This window comes from Danio rerio, chromosome 17 (genome assembly GCF_049306965.1).
Source record: "Danio rerio strain Tuebingen ecotype United States chromosome 17, GRCz12tu, whole genome shotgun sequence".
Lineage (NCBI taxonomy): Eukaryota > Metazoa > Chordata > Actinopteri > Cypriniformes > Danionidae > Danio > Danio rerio.
Window position 1 is genome coordinate 38,058,873 of NC_133192.1, and position 15,538 is coordinate 38,074,410.

At 35.1% G+C, this 15,538-nt stretch overlaps 2 long non-coding RNA genes across 2 annotated transcripts; one reads left to right on the plus strand and one right to left on the minus strand.

The window, feature by feature from the left end:
• Positions 1 to 3,343: 3,343 nt before the first annotated feature.
• On the plus strand, positions 3,344 to 7,511 carry LOC137488970 (uncharacterized). Its single transcript, XR_012393114.1, has 7 exons — positions 3,344 to 4,030; positions 4,309 to 4,364; positions 4,763 to 4,824; positions 4,928 to 5,049; positions 5,428 to 5,542; positions 6,208 to 6,319; positions 7,270 to 7,511. It is a non-coding gene; the product is annotated as an uncharacterized lncRNA (long non-coding RNA).
• Positions 7,512 to 12,232: 4,721 nt separating this feature from the next.
• Positions 12,233 to 15,330, minus strand: LOC141378409 (uncharacterized). The gene is made up of 2 exons (XR_012392976.1): positions 14,407 to 15,330; positions 12,233 to 13,850 (listed from the first exon to the last, which is right to left on the minus strand). It is a non-coding gene; the product is annotated as an uncharacterized lncRNA (long non-coding RNA).
• Positions 15,331 to 15,538: the final 208 nt, after the last annotated feature.

Below are 15,538 nucleotides of genomic sequence, written 5' to 3' on the forward strand. Positions count from 1 at the left end.
CAGCAGAAGTCTATAATTCATTTGAATTATTTAGCCTTACATGTTTACAGATAAAATATTGTGGTCAAGAGGGAAAATGTTTTTTTGTTTTTTACACAGACATTTAAAAAGAATTTATTTTCAGGTCCTTAGCCAAGGGGGTTTTGTGGGTTTGGAAGATTCAAAGGTCCAGAATTTGTTCCGTATACGAGTCTCATTTGTATAGGTGTGAACATACACTGGTCTCACGATTCAGTTACAATTATCAAGCCATCGATTAGGTTAAATTCAATATCTCAGTGCATCACGTCGCATTGACGATGCTTTCCACGCACCATTTAATTTTTTCTTCACAGCACAGCAATTTTTGTATTAAAATGTATAAAAATATTTATATACTAGTTGTAATACAATTTTGTCCTTTAATACATACAGTCAGATATATATATATATATATAAACTGTACCTTTAAACAACACAAGCATTTATAGCAAATAAACAAATATAAATATCCCGCTCATCAGAAAGGGCTGCAATTGGCTCTTACATACTGGCGCTCTTCACAGATGAGTGACACTGAAAAGCGGCAGCGGCGATCACAGCTGATCCATGACAGACGTGGTGGAGAAAACTCTGCAGACACGCGTTCGTGTCTGTATCCAGAAGTATCGCTATAACAGCCGAGAGGTGATGAAAAGTCACACCAGCAGTTAAAATGGACCACAGTGAGAGAGAGAGAAATGGAGTTTACTTTTTTAATTTTCCCAATCGCAGTGAAATAGGGGCTTCTGCTGTAAGTGTCAAAAATATATATATATATAAAAATAAAAAAACCTGTCCAGCAAACACACACGCAGTGAAATTGTGCACAGTTTCTGAGTTTTTAAGTAGTTAGAGCATTGTAGTGTCGGGCGATATATGAGATTTTCAGATCGCCATATCGTCCCCCTGTGAGATCACCAATACACGATACTATTGCATGTGTGTTACGTTTTTGTATATATAATATTTGATTATTATATTAAACCATATCTAAGATATTTAATAACCTTACGGTTGATTTTTTTTTTTTAACTTATTTAATAACCTACAACATTTGCATGACATTTGATCTTTTTTCTGGTTATTGTTGTTAGGTTTTTATTTGGTTATTATTGTACAATCTGTACATTTTTTATCAAATGTACTTTTTTTTTACAAGAGAGTTTAGAAAAATCATGAAGCTCTTTTATTTTTTATTAATTTTTTTTTATTCAATATTAGCAAAATTCTGACTGCGGAGAGTTAAGTGTGCCGGCCAGTTTGTTATTTGCCTAAATAAATGACAATAGGCTACAGTTTTTAATTTAAAACTTGAACAGATTCCTATTTTTTCTTATGATATATTATGTAATACATATGTATTTTAAAAAGAAGTAATTTTTTTTCATATTTCTTTATTCTAAACGTTTAGGAAATATTCTATATTCTTGGCACATCCAAAAGTGCTATGATGACCATCCGACAAGCTAATCCAGCTAGAAATAGTGCTTAAAAAGTGGACCTTTTTGCCGTTATTCACCTAATTTTCTATTTAATCATGAGATATAAATACTAAATTTAGGTTATATTTTAAGAAAAAAAAACCCACCCCTTACACTAGGCTGGCTATTGGCCTGATTTTAGAGCAGTAATCACAATACCGCAAAACCATGAAACCGTTATATTTTCATCCAAAGTTATCATACTGTCAGAATCTTATTCCAGACCATGCCTAGTTTCTACCGACGAACACTAAATAAAAATTGAGTGATGATGACGACAACTATAATGTAAATATACTGACATTTTAGTAGACTAATAAAAATGAGACGACAATGTGATTGAGAAACGTTTTATGTAAAGTATCAATTCAGAATTAATTTTGGTGTGTGTGATGCATGATGCACATGCACATTTTGAAAAATAGCTGGGGTCCAGAGTAGACGCGGGATGCGACTACATCATCATCCATAGGGGTGTCTGTGTGTCTGATTGAACTACAATGAAATGGCAACAGCTGAGAGAAAAAGAAGGTTCATGTTTGACGTCAAGACAAAAAAACTGTAATCCATTTGTGAAGGATATACTTTAACTGATAAAAACAACAAATCTAAAGCGACATCAGCAGCATGCCAGGGAATCATCCTGAGATTCACACAAAGATAAACTTGGATCTTTTTTTATTTAACCATGTTTGTGCTTTTACTTGACTGAAACTGAATAGCCTCTTGCTGACCTTAAGAGAACTTACTCAGATAGGTTTGTACATTAAAAGCTTTTAAAATCAGTCAGTCTTAATTTCATATGACCATGCCATTCATTTTTTAAAAGGAGCTATTTCCTCACGTTTCATTTTAGCTGTGGCTACAGTTTAGCTAACCTGCTAACTTGTGCTAGATTCACGCACTGTCTGCTTCTGCTGCAATTGTTATGACAACCGATATTTACAGTGTACCTGTATCACAACACAAAAACGGCTATATTCAGGACAACATTCAGAGATGTGATAATTTCTTACGTCTGTAACACTGTAATGGTACACTGTAAACGATTTCTGTTGTTTTCACAGTATTATACTGCATTTCTCAACAGTTTTTTACTGTATAAGCTGTGCACAGTGTGTTACTGTATATATTGTTGTTTTCACAGTATAATAATGTATTTTCAACTTTTCTATACTGTGAACATGGTTAACAGTATGTTACTGTAGATTTTATAATGAATTTTGGGGGAAAATCAGTTACTGTGCATCTAAATACAGTACTGCAAATGACCAAGAACAATTCCACACACACTATATATTATGATTATTATGTTTATTTATTTTTAGACAAATTATTTTGTGAAGTAAATAACCTAACCAGTTTCTTCAGACTGTTCAGTGCATTAAACTGTCCCCTGGTTTTTCATTTTTGGGTGCACTGCACCTTCATTTTATAAGGTAACATGGAAATATTAAATAATATTTAATAAACATAACTTTGTGCTAAACCAAAACGTAAATTGGAACAAAAACAATTGATTCACGTAACTAAAGACTGTTAAACACACAAAATGATTTCAAAGTCAGCTTAAATGTTAGAGTGACCAACCTGCTTTAGACGGATTTAAGAATATTGGGCGCCCATATGGGCCACCGTAGAGGTCCCATATCTCCGCATTTTCAAAACAACATTTTAAAATACGCACTATCTTAATAAATAAACCACAGACTTGAGTTTAAAACAACTACATTCTCGCATGAAAAACGTTTAAAACTTTATTTCATAACACATTTATTATCTAGTCATCGAAGACAGGGGCATGTCTCAATAATGTCTTGGCCGATTAAAGCATGAGGTTTGCCGGATACATGAGTGATGGAGCGCCGTCAACCCCTGGAGGTCAGAATCTCTCCTATCGGCAAAGCACACTTAAAATTAGACATGATATCTAAAAACAAACCACAGATTTGAGTTTGTAAGAACTACATTCTCGCATGAAAAACTGTTGAAACTTCATTTCGTGACATATTAAACGCAATATTTATGATATGATCTGGCTTTTCTCATCCGGTGTGAAATGAACTCTGGGAGAAAAAAATATTAATTCTCAAAACACTTCAAGCGAACATTATTCTTATTGTTAAAGTCAGATATATGTAATATTTTCGCTGGTAAAGTGAGAAAAAAAAACAATATTACTATTTTATCAATATCACGTTTGCACTGGTTCGGTTCAGCACTCAAAGAACACCGAATCGGATTGAACCGTTTGCTCGGGAATTATTTTATCACACGTGTTTACAAGCACATTCAGTAATATGTGTATAAATGTGTGTGGCCGAGCAGTATTACGATATAGTAATGATTCATTGTTGTGTCTTACAATAATATGCAAAAAGGAATCGGTTTTAGGCGGATTCGACTCTTTACTGTTCTAAGGAGCCGATTCATAGAACCGAGCCGACTCGATTCGACCTTCACCAGGCAAGCAACGGCTCTTCTAATTTGAAATCCACCTGTCGCCTTTTCTTGTGAATTCCTCCTCGGTAAGTGTTTAAAAGTCAAATTCTGTTCTTTAAAGGATTGTTTTGTGTATATTTCCGTGTAGTATGTGTGTAATTTAAAATAATTAACCAAATTACTTTAGCTGTAGGTACTTATGTCACGTTATTCGACGCCAGACCGTGTTTGTAGTGTTTGAGAGGTATTAGATAACGTACAGTGAGTTTATCTTGAGTAAGTTTTTGACCATAGTAACGTTACCTGAAAAAAAAAACGTAACTTTTACTTGGGGTTAACTGCATTAATGAATTCTCTATTTCAGAACAACACTGAGATGAAGGCAAAGTCACCATGAAAAGTTAAACGTTTAACGTTAAGGTAAGCTCTGGTCTTCACGTGGTCATTATGACTAAGTTATCATTATGGTTAAATTTGTAAACTAAGTTAACGTTAGTTATTTAAACTAAACTCACAATGAAACAAGTCTAACTGTTTTATTAAATTGAGCTGATAATAAAATTCAGTTGATGTCTTTTAAGCTAACGTTAATATTAACATAATACATATTAATTGTCTATTTCTCACTGGTTAATGAGCTTATTGTATAACGTTATTGTGTCATTAATTGTACATTTTATTTTTAGTGTTCAGGTGTAGGGAATGATTTGTATACAAATTTATTTGAACCCCATACAGATTGGTATGGTTGTACCATAAATTTAGATTATTAAATGTGAAGTCTTATTTTACTCTTATTATATTTATCTTTTTTGCAGCTACAGCAATTGATGTTGAAAAACTGATGCTACCAATCTCTGTCCTCACATGATTATTCAAGGTAATGTTGATGTCTTCTTCATTTTGATTAGATTTTGAAATGTCAAGTTGTTCACAGATTTGTTGTGAGGAGTTTCATGTACAACCTCTTTTTCTTCTTCCAGTAGCGACGCAGTGGCACAGTAGGTAGTGCTGTCACCTCACAGCAAGAAGGTTGCTGGTTCGAGCCTCGGCTGGGTCAGTTGGCTGAATACAATGGCATAATGATTCTGCTTGCTCACAGGAGGTACTTGATTTAGTTTTCCTCAAGCGATACATCAGTTTTTATGAGTAATGCGTGACACTTGAATTGAAGGGACAGTTCACCCAAAAATGAAAATAATGGCATCTTTGGCATCCTCCACTTGTTTCAAAATAGTTAGATTTTTTTTGTTCCATTGAACACAAATTCATTTTTTTTTTTAAGAAATTTGGTTCAAATATGGATGTCAGTAGTTACTGGTTTCTAACATTCTTCAAAATATCTGCTTTAGTGTTCAACAGAAATTTAAATGGATTTAAAACACATGGAGTAATGGTGGCAGAAAAGTAAACTATCCTTTTAAATATTTTATTCTGAGACTTATTTATATGTGTCTTGTCTTTTGCCATATTGTCTTTCTAGCTCAGATTGTGATGGACCTGGAATGCGACACCAGTTACTCTTAAGTCAAGAACCAAATAAAGCACAGATGTGGAGCGATCTGCAACTAAACTAACTGGAAGAAAGGAACCTTTAGGTAAAAACACCTGCTTTATTTAGATCTGAAGTATTTTATTTGGCATAGAGTATTATTTTTTAATCTTATTCACATTTTATGTTATGTATATACTGAATATAAGTCATTTAAATTTCACAAATGATTGAATATAAAATATCATCTAGATGTCTTATTTTTCATTGTATTAAATAGGGGTGCTCAACCCTGTTGCTGGAGATCGACCTTTCTGCAGAGTTTAGCTCCAACCCTGATCAAACGCAACTAAACCAACTAAATAGTATCTGAAGGAGCACTTGGTAAAAAAAAAAAAAAGGCAGGTGTTCTTGATCAAGGTTGTAGGTGAGCTCTGCGGAAAGGTAGATCTCCAGGAACAGGGTTGAGCACCCCTGATCTAAATGCTCAAAAATGCTGTTTTCGAGGCGAGGTTGGATGTAGTTCAGAAATAGATTCATTAGGATCAATGCTTAAAGTAAATGTTTACTTCTCTCTGTAGACCAAACATGCTTTGTATCCCACACATTTTAATAAATTATTTATTTTGGTTACTTTTACATCTAAATATGGGTAAGCAAGTATTTAATAAATAAAATTATTTTAAACCACTTGACTTAACCAAATGACTCTATTACCCTAGCTACTGGGAAAAAACATGTAAAATAACAGATTTGTTTTTTTTTTTACAGTGTGGGTGAACATACTACCTTGATATCCATCAAAGACTGCACAAGAGCTCATTTGATGGCACATATTCTGTCCTGTCTACATCTCTGACAACCTGGAAGTGCTTCGACATCAGTGAGTAGTAAATCTTCATATTATCATGCATTCAGTATTTCTGTAAGCCTATCTTTAATGTTAGTTTGTAATCAGCAGTGACTGTTTTAAAAAATTTGGTATTTAAATTATTCTTAAGGTTTTACTGATGCTGTGCACAGTAACGTCATGATGATTTAATTTGAGGAAATGTCACTGGTGAGGTGTAATAATATTTATTTGTCTCACTGACATGCCATCACTGCATATTGAAATACAGTAATACGAATTGACTTCAAAATATTATCTCAAACATTTCATGAAGTAGACTACTTGACTACTCTTCAGTTCTCTGCTCAACTTTAACACATTTGATCGTGTTGCTGCACCTCTCGGCAGATTTTGCCAAAAATGAATGCTTAGTGATTACTTTTTTTTATGCGAACCAAATGTCAGTAACTTATCATTAGCATTATTTTTTTTTAAATCACCCATGGCTTTCATGCTCTCTAACGTAATCTTGTCTGTAAGTTAGAAGTAGATTTTCACATGTTAAAAGCCTAAAAGTACTTGATTAACATTAGTCACGTTAAATTAGATTATTTTATTTATTTATTTATTTTTAATATGTAGCCTCTTAAGGTCAGAATTAACTGTGTTCACCCCTCTTAAATTCGTGGAAGCGCTAGTGTGGTCATGGAATCAGATATTCAAGCTTTACAGAGTCAGACATTAAGTTAAGATGAGACTTTATTTTTTACATACCTGTGTGGACACCTGACTAGTGTTGACTTGACTGATCTTTTCCCCATTAACATTAGTGTAATTGTAAATAGACAACAATCTGTATTTTGCCAACAAAAACGATAAAAATAAAAACTGTTTTATATATATAAAACAGCAGTGCAGTGTTTGGTTTCTGAATGAATGAAATCATTTGAGGCATGATTAGTTTTTACTCCAGTGATTGATTTTGCTTTTCATTTTTGCAGGATCATCAGAAGTGCTCCTGCCCTTTTTCACTGTCCCTTTTCCACAACATCATTTGGCCTTCATCATTTCGTGTCTTGTAGCAGTATTTTCATCTGTTTTTAAAATTGTAATACTTTTTGATGCATTAATTGTTGACTGGCTTTAATTATCAATTGTTCATTAGTGTTCTGTTGCTTTGTTATATTAAATAATTGCTACTGTTTCAGAAGGGTTTACACAATAAACTTTTATTGTGAAGTTAAAGTTTCAGTTTCTTTATTTTTCTTGTATTTCTTGAACAATTAAAATAACATTTGTGCAATTTTTGAACATTTCTTTGCTCATTATAAAGTAGCACTATTAAATACAATAAAATAACATTTAATAACTGTAAAATACTATACAGTAATAATGAAAGTAACGTTAAAATACTGTAGTTCTGCATGGTAAAAATGTACAATAAAATACTGTTTTCAGTTTTGCAGTATTTGTATCACTACTGTAATTGGTGTTACAGTATAAAAAGAAAACAGTAAAATGATGTATTACATTTTACAGTAAATGTAATACTAAAGTAATTAGTATTACAGTAATGTTACTGTTTTATGAAATACAGCAGCTACTGGATAATTGTTGCCAGTAACTTACTGTTAATTTAACAAGAAATCGTTTACAGTGTACTGTAATGCTATAATCTTCGCTTATCAGAGTCGCACTCAACAGGCAAGATAACGAAACTGCCTTAAAGTGAAGTACACTTCTTTATTTTTACATATGGTACATCTTCACTTTATAACTCTTTTATGTGAGTTTACTCACACAAATATACAGCTGAGGACCATGTACTATAACACCAACTACAACAGTAAAGCTAAAAATATTTTAACCCTTAGCCAGCACCAAGACGCGGGCGAACTGGGGCTCTGCCTTTCCACATGTTAATGTTTATGAATAGATTACATCAAAAAGAACATGAGTGATCTTTACAAACTGTACATTAGCTTAAAGCTACAACCCTCAAGCAGCCATTGTAGCTAGTTGTTTTTCAATGGGAAATTAAAAATTCTATTTTTACTGTTCATAATATTTGGTGCCAGTTAATCAGGATTTTTATCTATTTGACTCATTGGATGGAAACAGTGCTTTATGCGCACGTCTGTTATACGATATTCCAGTTTTGCTCATAAATTTTGCATCTATGGATGAATACCTAGCTATTTATAAAAGTTTTCCTCAAAGGGGTAGAACAGTCCAGTAAAATATGCCTAACAAGTTTGACAACACAGAGGAATAATTAGGAGGAAATATCTTGCCCCAACATCAAAACTGATTCCATTTAACTGGTAAGCAGCCATATACTGTAGATCCAAATTAATTTTTGTTACGAAGTCAACAACATATTCATTAACGAGGTGTATTCAAGTCATTGTCACAGATTTATTCAGGAATAGATTGAAAACGCAATTTATGCAAACAAAGACCTCAAAGCTGAATCCTGGCAGCAGATTAAACGCAAAGAAGCAAATTGGAAAACACTAAAACTGGCATAACCAAGGTTAAATTTAGGTTCACATCTAAATTCTTAACGTTCTAGAATACCTCAAGCAACACATCATTCTTTTCACAGTGTTGTGATGACATTTTATTTTACGCATTCTCATTATTAATGAAACAATACATTGGATTCTTAATTAGCCAGCCAACGAGTCTTCATTATGTCCTAAAACAAAGAAACACAGACCTGGGGGCTTTCATTGTGTTTTCAAAATGAAAAAGTGCACAGCGCTGTACCATCGCAAGCAAAATCTCAGAAACATTCATCCTGGACAAGCATCTTCATCACAAACAATGATGTTTGGCCTCAAACAAAACCCTCCTTCATTCCTGCAAAGTCGGCATTTCGAGCCTCCCTCTCACAGCTCTGGAGTTTCACCAGAACCTTGATGTATCACATATCTTTGTGTTTTTCCTGCATGGCCGTGTCTGGGAGGCAAGGGTCAAAGGGTGAAATAAAGCAGAAGCTATTTAAAGTCTGACAGGGCCTTGAAAGTCAGAACGCACTGCTGACGATACTTCGAATGAGGCCCCGTCAAACAAAGGTGTGGTTTGTTAAAATCTCACCCCCAAAAAAAGAAAAGATACACGACAAGGGATTATTGTGGGTTCTTTTGACCCTTTAAGCCCCTGGAGAATAAATGTTTTCAATTTGTACCAGCTGAACAAGTCTAGTGAGTGTCATACATGCTCAAAAAACATGAGAATAAAATATGAGTATTACAACAGCGCATTGACATGCGTACAACACAGAAACCATAAATCACTTCTTTGGATTACACGCCATTTATGATAGTCAATATCAGCAGAACGCAAACCCCCCGGACACCAAGCATGCATGCATACAGAGACTGACCTTAACCAGATTAAATCTATACGCCATGTTAAATCATTTACACTTGAGTCCAAAGCGAGATTTGCGATATTGCTTGAAACAGCATTTTTTTTCCACATTGAAAGATAGGCTATTTTTCATTTACCGCAGGAGATCGAGAAATGTGGGCTGTGCGCTGTTTGCTAAACATATCATCAAATCTTGTAAAGCCTGCTTAATATTTAAAGTCCTGGCTATCCGAGCTAATGGCACAGGGCAAGAATACGCTATTATAAAGTCAATAGTTTTATTAAGACAAATGATGGCATGGGGAAGAGGTTATTTTGATTAGTGCGGTTCTTGCTTTTTAAAGGGGTAGACATGCTATAATTTATATAAGAAGAGCTTCAAGTTTGCATTTTAAACAATTTCTCAGTTTCTGTGATGTTTAATTTATTTTATCAGTTTTCTAAACGATTTTTGAAATTTACAAAGTGAAACAGACTACTTACTTTTGGGATTATAACTAAATATAACTCAAAATAGAAATCAATTAAACAAAAAAAAAAATGCTATACATAAGGTAAGGCGATGTCGACCAATTTGGCATTGTACAATGTCTAATGTGAAACATCCCGATGGACGATGTCATCGTCATTATAGGCGGAGGTGATAGGGCTGCTCGATTTTGGGAAAAATCATAATCACAACTATATTGGTCATAATTGTAATCACAATTATTTGCACTTTGAATCTGAATGCTTGTTTTTTGAAATAATTTATTAGAAATGATTATTAAAACTATTATGTTCAGAAATAAGTTGAAAAAAAAATTTAATTTCCATGAAACAGAAATTGGGGAGGAAAAGGGACGCTAATATTCAGGAGGGCTAATAAATCTGACTTCAACTGCATATATACAGTTATTTTCCACCCCGCAAAGGAAAGAGAAATAAATACAATAGAATAAAAATATGAAACAAACTGTGCTTTAAGCATCTTCACTGTAAGAAAAACACTTTAGCTACAAAAGTCCTGTAGTCAAGAGCACTGAGGGATTTTCTCATTTTGTTGTTTGATTAATAATCATAAAAACAAGCGGCAGCAGGAACATCGCGCACTTTCACTTTAATAGTTTCTCTTTCAAGTCATTTGATTCTCAACTCGTATGTTCATTACACAAATAAGGGTTAATATAAATAATCACTAAACACCACGTTTTAACACCTATTTGACCATTAAAGCGCTCACATTAAGATGACTTTAGATGTGTGTGCTCTGCTCATCTCAGTGTGCAAATGCGACCGAATGCTGATTCGCGCCGCACACACACACAAGCATGCAGTCTTTCGCGCTGCCAAGTTAATAATCGTTTATCTCGATTAATGGTTTTTCATAATCGTAAAAGCTGAAGTCGAAATCAGATTTTCGATTAATTAATTTAATTCGATTAATTAGGAGGTGAATACATTTTTTATGATTTATTAATTCATTCATTACAAATTAATAATTTATAGCCTACCATTTCAACTACCTGACCCTAATGGTCTTTGTTTTACCCATCAACAAATCATAAATTAATAAAGATAAGTTGCACACAAATTACCACCTGTCAGTCACTTTTTCCGAGGTTGGTTGGTAAAAAAGGTGCACAACCAACAGTATCTGAGGTTTTCACAAAAATTACTAAGTACAAGAGTAAAAGTGAAAGACTGAAGCAGTGTATTGACACCGTGACATGTTACCTGAAGACAGAAGAGTCGTTAGATAGAGACAAGATTAATTAAATATCATGTTTAACAGCTATAGTGAGACGCGATCCAGCGGTACATCCTTGATAAACTGTCAGGCATGCACTGCTCTCTGGAGCTCAGACGAGCGCATGACAGTGTGTGTGGCTGTGTGTGAAGTCAAGTGATGTGTGTTTTCAGCGGACGAAGGGTTGTTCAGAAATTTTAGGTAAAACACAGTGTGGATGTGGATCATTTTCGTTCAAAAATACCATTTTAAAACTAAAACGTATTAGTGTAAACAGGGCCTGAGTGTGTATTTGTCACAAGCGGATTTACGATGGGGGCGGGGCGGAGGATCGGTGATGCTGGTTTAGCATCGTGTTGTCTATTGGCCATCGGCGATGGAAGATAGCATCATCTATCGGCCAAACCTTAGTTATACACCACGTACCAGTACCGGTTTGTAGATCAATTAATACCGGGCCGCACAAGAAATGATTAATTATTTTTGATTTATGTGAGTCTGAAGGATCTTTTATTTTGAAAAATGACCGAATTCTCTCGGTTACATCTCGATCACTTGAGCGCCCAAATTCAACCCACAAGCAGCAAAATGGGTAAGGAACAGATGTCTCTGGAAAGTCCCAGTGAAGGACCCCTGAACCGCCAAGAAATAGATCCATGATCCATTGGTCAACAAATCAGATAAATCCAACATGTCTGTGCAAGATCAACTGCTGAAAATAGCAAATGATAGTGGACTTTTAGGGGCTGTTTGTAGAGTTCAAGCAAGTTCATTATTTCCAGTAGAGGAGCGCTGGCTATGTGCTCAAGCAACGTAAAGCAATGACTGTAAGAAATATGGACAACACACAACAGTGCCTTTTCCCGTTGAATGCTTTAACGGTGTGCAGTTGCATTTTTTATTGTACTGCATTATTACGACAAGCATTAGAATGTTATTACAACAAAGGTACTTGACACTGCAGAAACAGTACATGCATTATAGCAGTATGTTACTTCAAATAAGAAAGACATTAAGCATGCTACCACACACACAGACATTTCAGCAGCAAATGAACTGCATTTAGATGAAAAATATGACTTTTAAGAAACACTTTGACTATGTTTCATGAGTACATCCAGGCCTCCAAGCATGAATCAGCCAGTCGCCTTTCCAAACAGCACATTAGCATCTCCGAAACCTTATGATGATGTAGGCGTTAATTGCTTTGACGCCCTAAATCTGGCAATAATCCTTATTAAACTCAACTTGCATGTGATTTAAAGAGCACACAAGCACATCTGGCTCACATCAGAGATCCTCATTTGCCAAAAACACAACCGCCTGCTAAAACATGGGGTGTTGCTCGAGTATTTCAACACAGCAATCTGGAACACCAAAAATCAACATACATTTGTTGAGAACACAAAGTATTTTAAGTATACTTATTTGCAGAATCTAGAAGCATGATTTCACCTACACTGACGATAAAATCGACTGATTTGAAAAAATCCAGATGCATGATCTTACCTATATTGACAACAAAACTGACCAATTTGCAAAATCCAGAAACATGAATTCACCTATAATGATCATAAAACTGACCAATTTCCAGAATCCAGAAGCCTGATTTCACCTATGCTAAAGATAAAACTGACTGATTTGAAGAATCCAGAAGTATGATTTCAACTACCAACGTAAAACTGACCAATTTCCAGAATCCAGAAGAATGATTTAACCTATACTGATCATAAAACTGACCAACTTCCAGAATCCAGAAGCCTGATTTCACCTACACTCATCATAAAACTGACTAATTTGAAGAATCCAGAAGTATGATTTCACCCATCAACGTAAAACTGACCAATTTCCAGAATCCAGAAGCCTGATTTCACCTATGCTAAAGATAAAACTGACTGATTTGAAGAATCCAGAGGTATGATTTCACCTACCAACGTAAAACTGACCAATTTCCAGAATCCAGAAGAATGATTTAACCTCTACTGATAATAAAACTGACCAATTTGAGAATCCAGAGGCCTGATTTCACCTATACTGATCATAAAACTGACCAATTTCCAGAATCCAGAAGCCTGATTTGACCTATACTGATGGTAAAACTGACTGTTCTAAAGTATCCTGGAGCATGATTTCACCTATAATGACAATAAAACTAATTAAACTTAAGAATCCAGAGGCCTTATTTTCCCCATCCTGACGATAAAACTAATACATTTCCAGAATATTAAAGCATGAATTTCCCCATACTGATAATAAAACTGACTGACTTAATCCAGGGGTCTGATTTTACCTATACAGACAATAAAACTCACTGAACTAAGGCATCCAGAAGCCTTACTTCATCTATTCAGTGTAGAAAACTTGTGAAGATGTTTTGACATTAAGACTATTCATAACCTGTATTTAACCAGGGAAGTCAACTGAGAGCCAGTTCTCATTTAATATGATGACCTGACCAGACTTTATTCTTTAAGCCTGATTTATACTTCTGCGTCAAACACCGGCGTATGCTACGGCGCTGACGCATAGCCCTTCGCCGTGGCCATCGCCGTCACTGACGTGCACCTCTCAAAAAATGTAACTACACGTCGCAACGACGCGTAGCATAAGCTCTGTGATTGGTCGGCTTGGTAGCGCTGACGAGTCTGGGCGGGACCGAGAGGCGCGCGAATGGCGCGACGCCGCGCGAGCGATTGTTTACAAGTGTGGAGTCCCGTGAAGGAGCTCCGGATGGAAAGTTTTGTTTTGTGTTTACCTCATAGTTAAAGTTGTTGCACGTCCGCCGGTTCCTGCCTCAAAATGAGCGAGTTTGAGCCACTTGTACATCCCGGAAGTGTTCAGGAAATGCAAAAAAGTAGCGAAGAAACTTGACACAGAGGAACATTTACACCTCACTGCCAACTAGCGTTTCGGAAGTGTTAATGCAGACCGGCAGAGACAGCGCGCAGAAGTATAAATGCACAGCCACGCGCGTTGCCTGCGCCGTGGGTTACGCCGGTCACCTGACGCAGAAGTATAAATCAGGCTTTACTTTACACAGAAACTTGGAGGGACTTTTGAAATCGCCAACACAAAACAGGTCTTTTGTCTTTCTACTTCGGCCTTTTCCTTCAGAAACACACGCTCGCATGCTCTCTGACACATTGACAGGCAGCAGGAGTCAATGCTGTGGTTGACCTCCATGGCCAGTGGTTTGGTTCACTGAGTGTGAGGCTGCACAACAAAGAGCAGTGAACTCAACTGCCCTGACCTTCCGTATTTCTTCTCCTCACAGCTGGCCAGCCAATGGACACAAAACAAGTCACTTTTCACAGGCATGAGTCTGTATTCAGGTGGGGCTACCTGATGTACAAAGAGATTTTCAAATGCAATGGCAAAGGTTAGAAAATATTGTTATTGATTTGAGTAAAGATTAAAAATATAAAATATAAAAATATAATCAGCAGCCATTAGGGCTGCTCGATTTTGGGAAAAATCATAATCACGATTATTTTTGTCATAATTGTAATCACGATTATTCAAAATGATTATCAGTTTAAGTCAAAATTAGTGCTCCTGAGATTTTTTTTTTTTTAAATAACTATTTCCCAAATTACGTTAAACAGAGCAAGGAATTTTAACAGTATTTCCTCAAAAATTTGTTTCTTCTGGAGAAAGACTTGTTTGTTTTATTTTAGCTAGATTAAAAGCAGGTTTAAATATTTTAAAACCCATTTTAAGGTCAAAATTATTAGCCCCCTTAAGCTATATATTTTTTTGATTGTCTGTAGAAGAAACTACTGTAATACAATGACTTGCCTAATTACCCTAATTAAGCCTTTGAATTGCACTTTAATTTGAATGCTTGTATTTTGAAAAACATCTAGTAAAATATTATGTACTGTCATCATAGCAAAGATAAAAGAAATCAGTAATTAGACATGAGACATCAAAACTATTATGTTTAGAAATAAGTAAAAAAAAAACTTCTTTCCATTAAACAGAAATTGGGGAGGAAAAGGGTTGCTAATATTCTGGAGAGCTAATAATTCTCTTTCACGTGTCTTTTGATTCTCAACTCATTTGTTTATTACACAAATGAGGGTTAATATGAATAATCACTAAACACCGCGTTTTGACACCTATTTGACCATTAAAGCGCTCACGTTAAGATTACTTTAGAC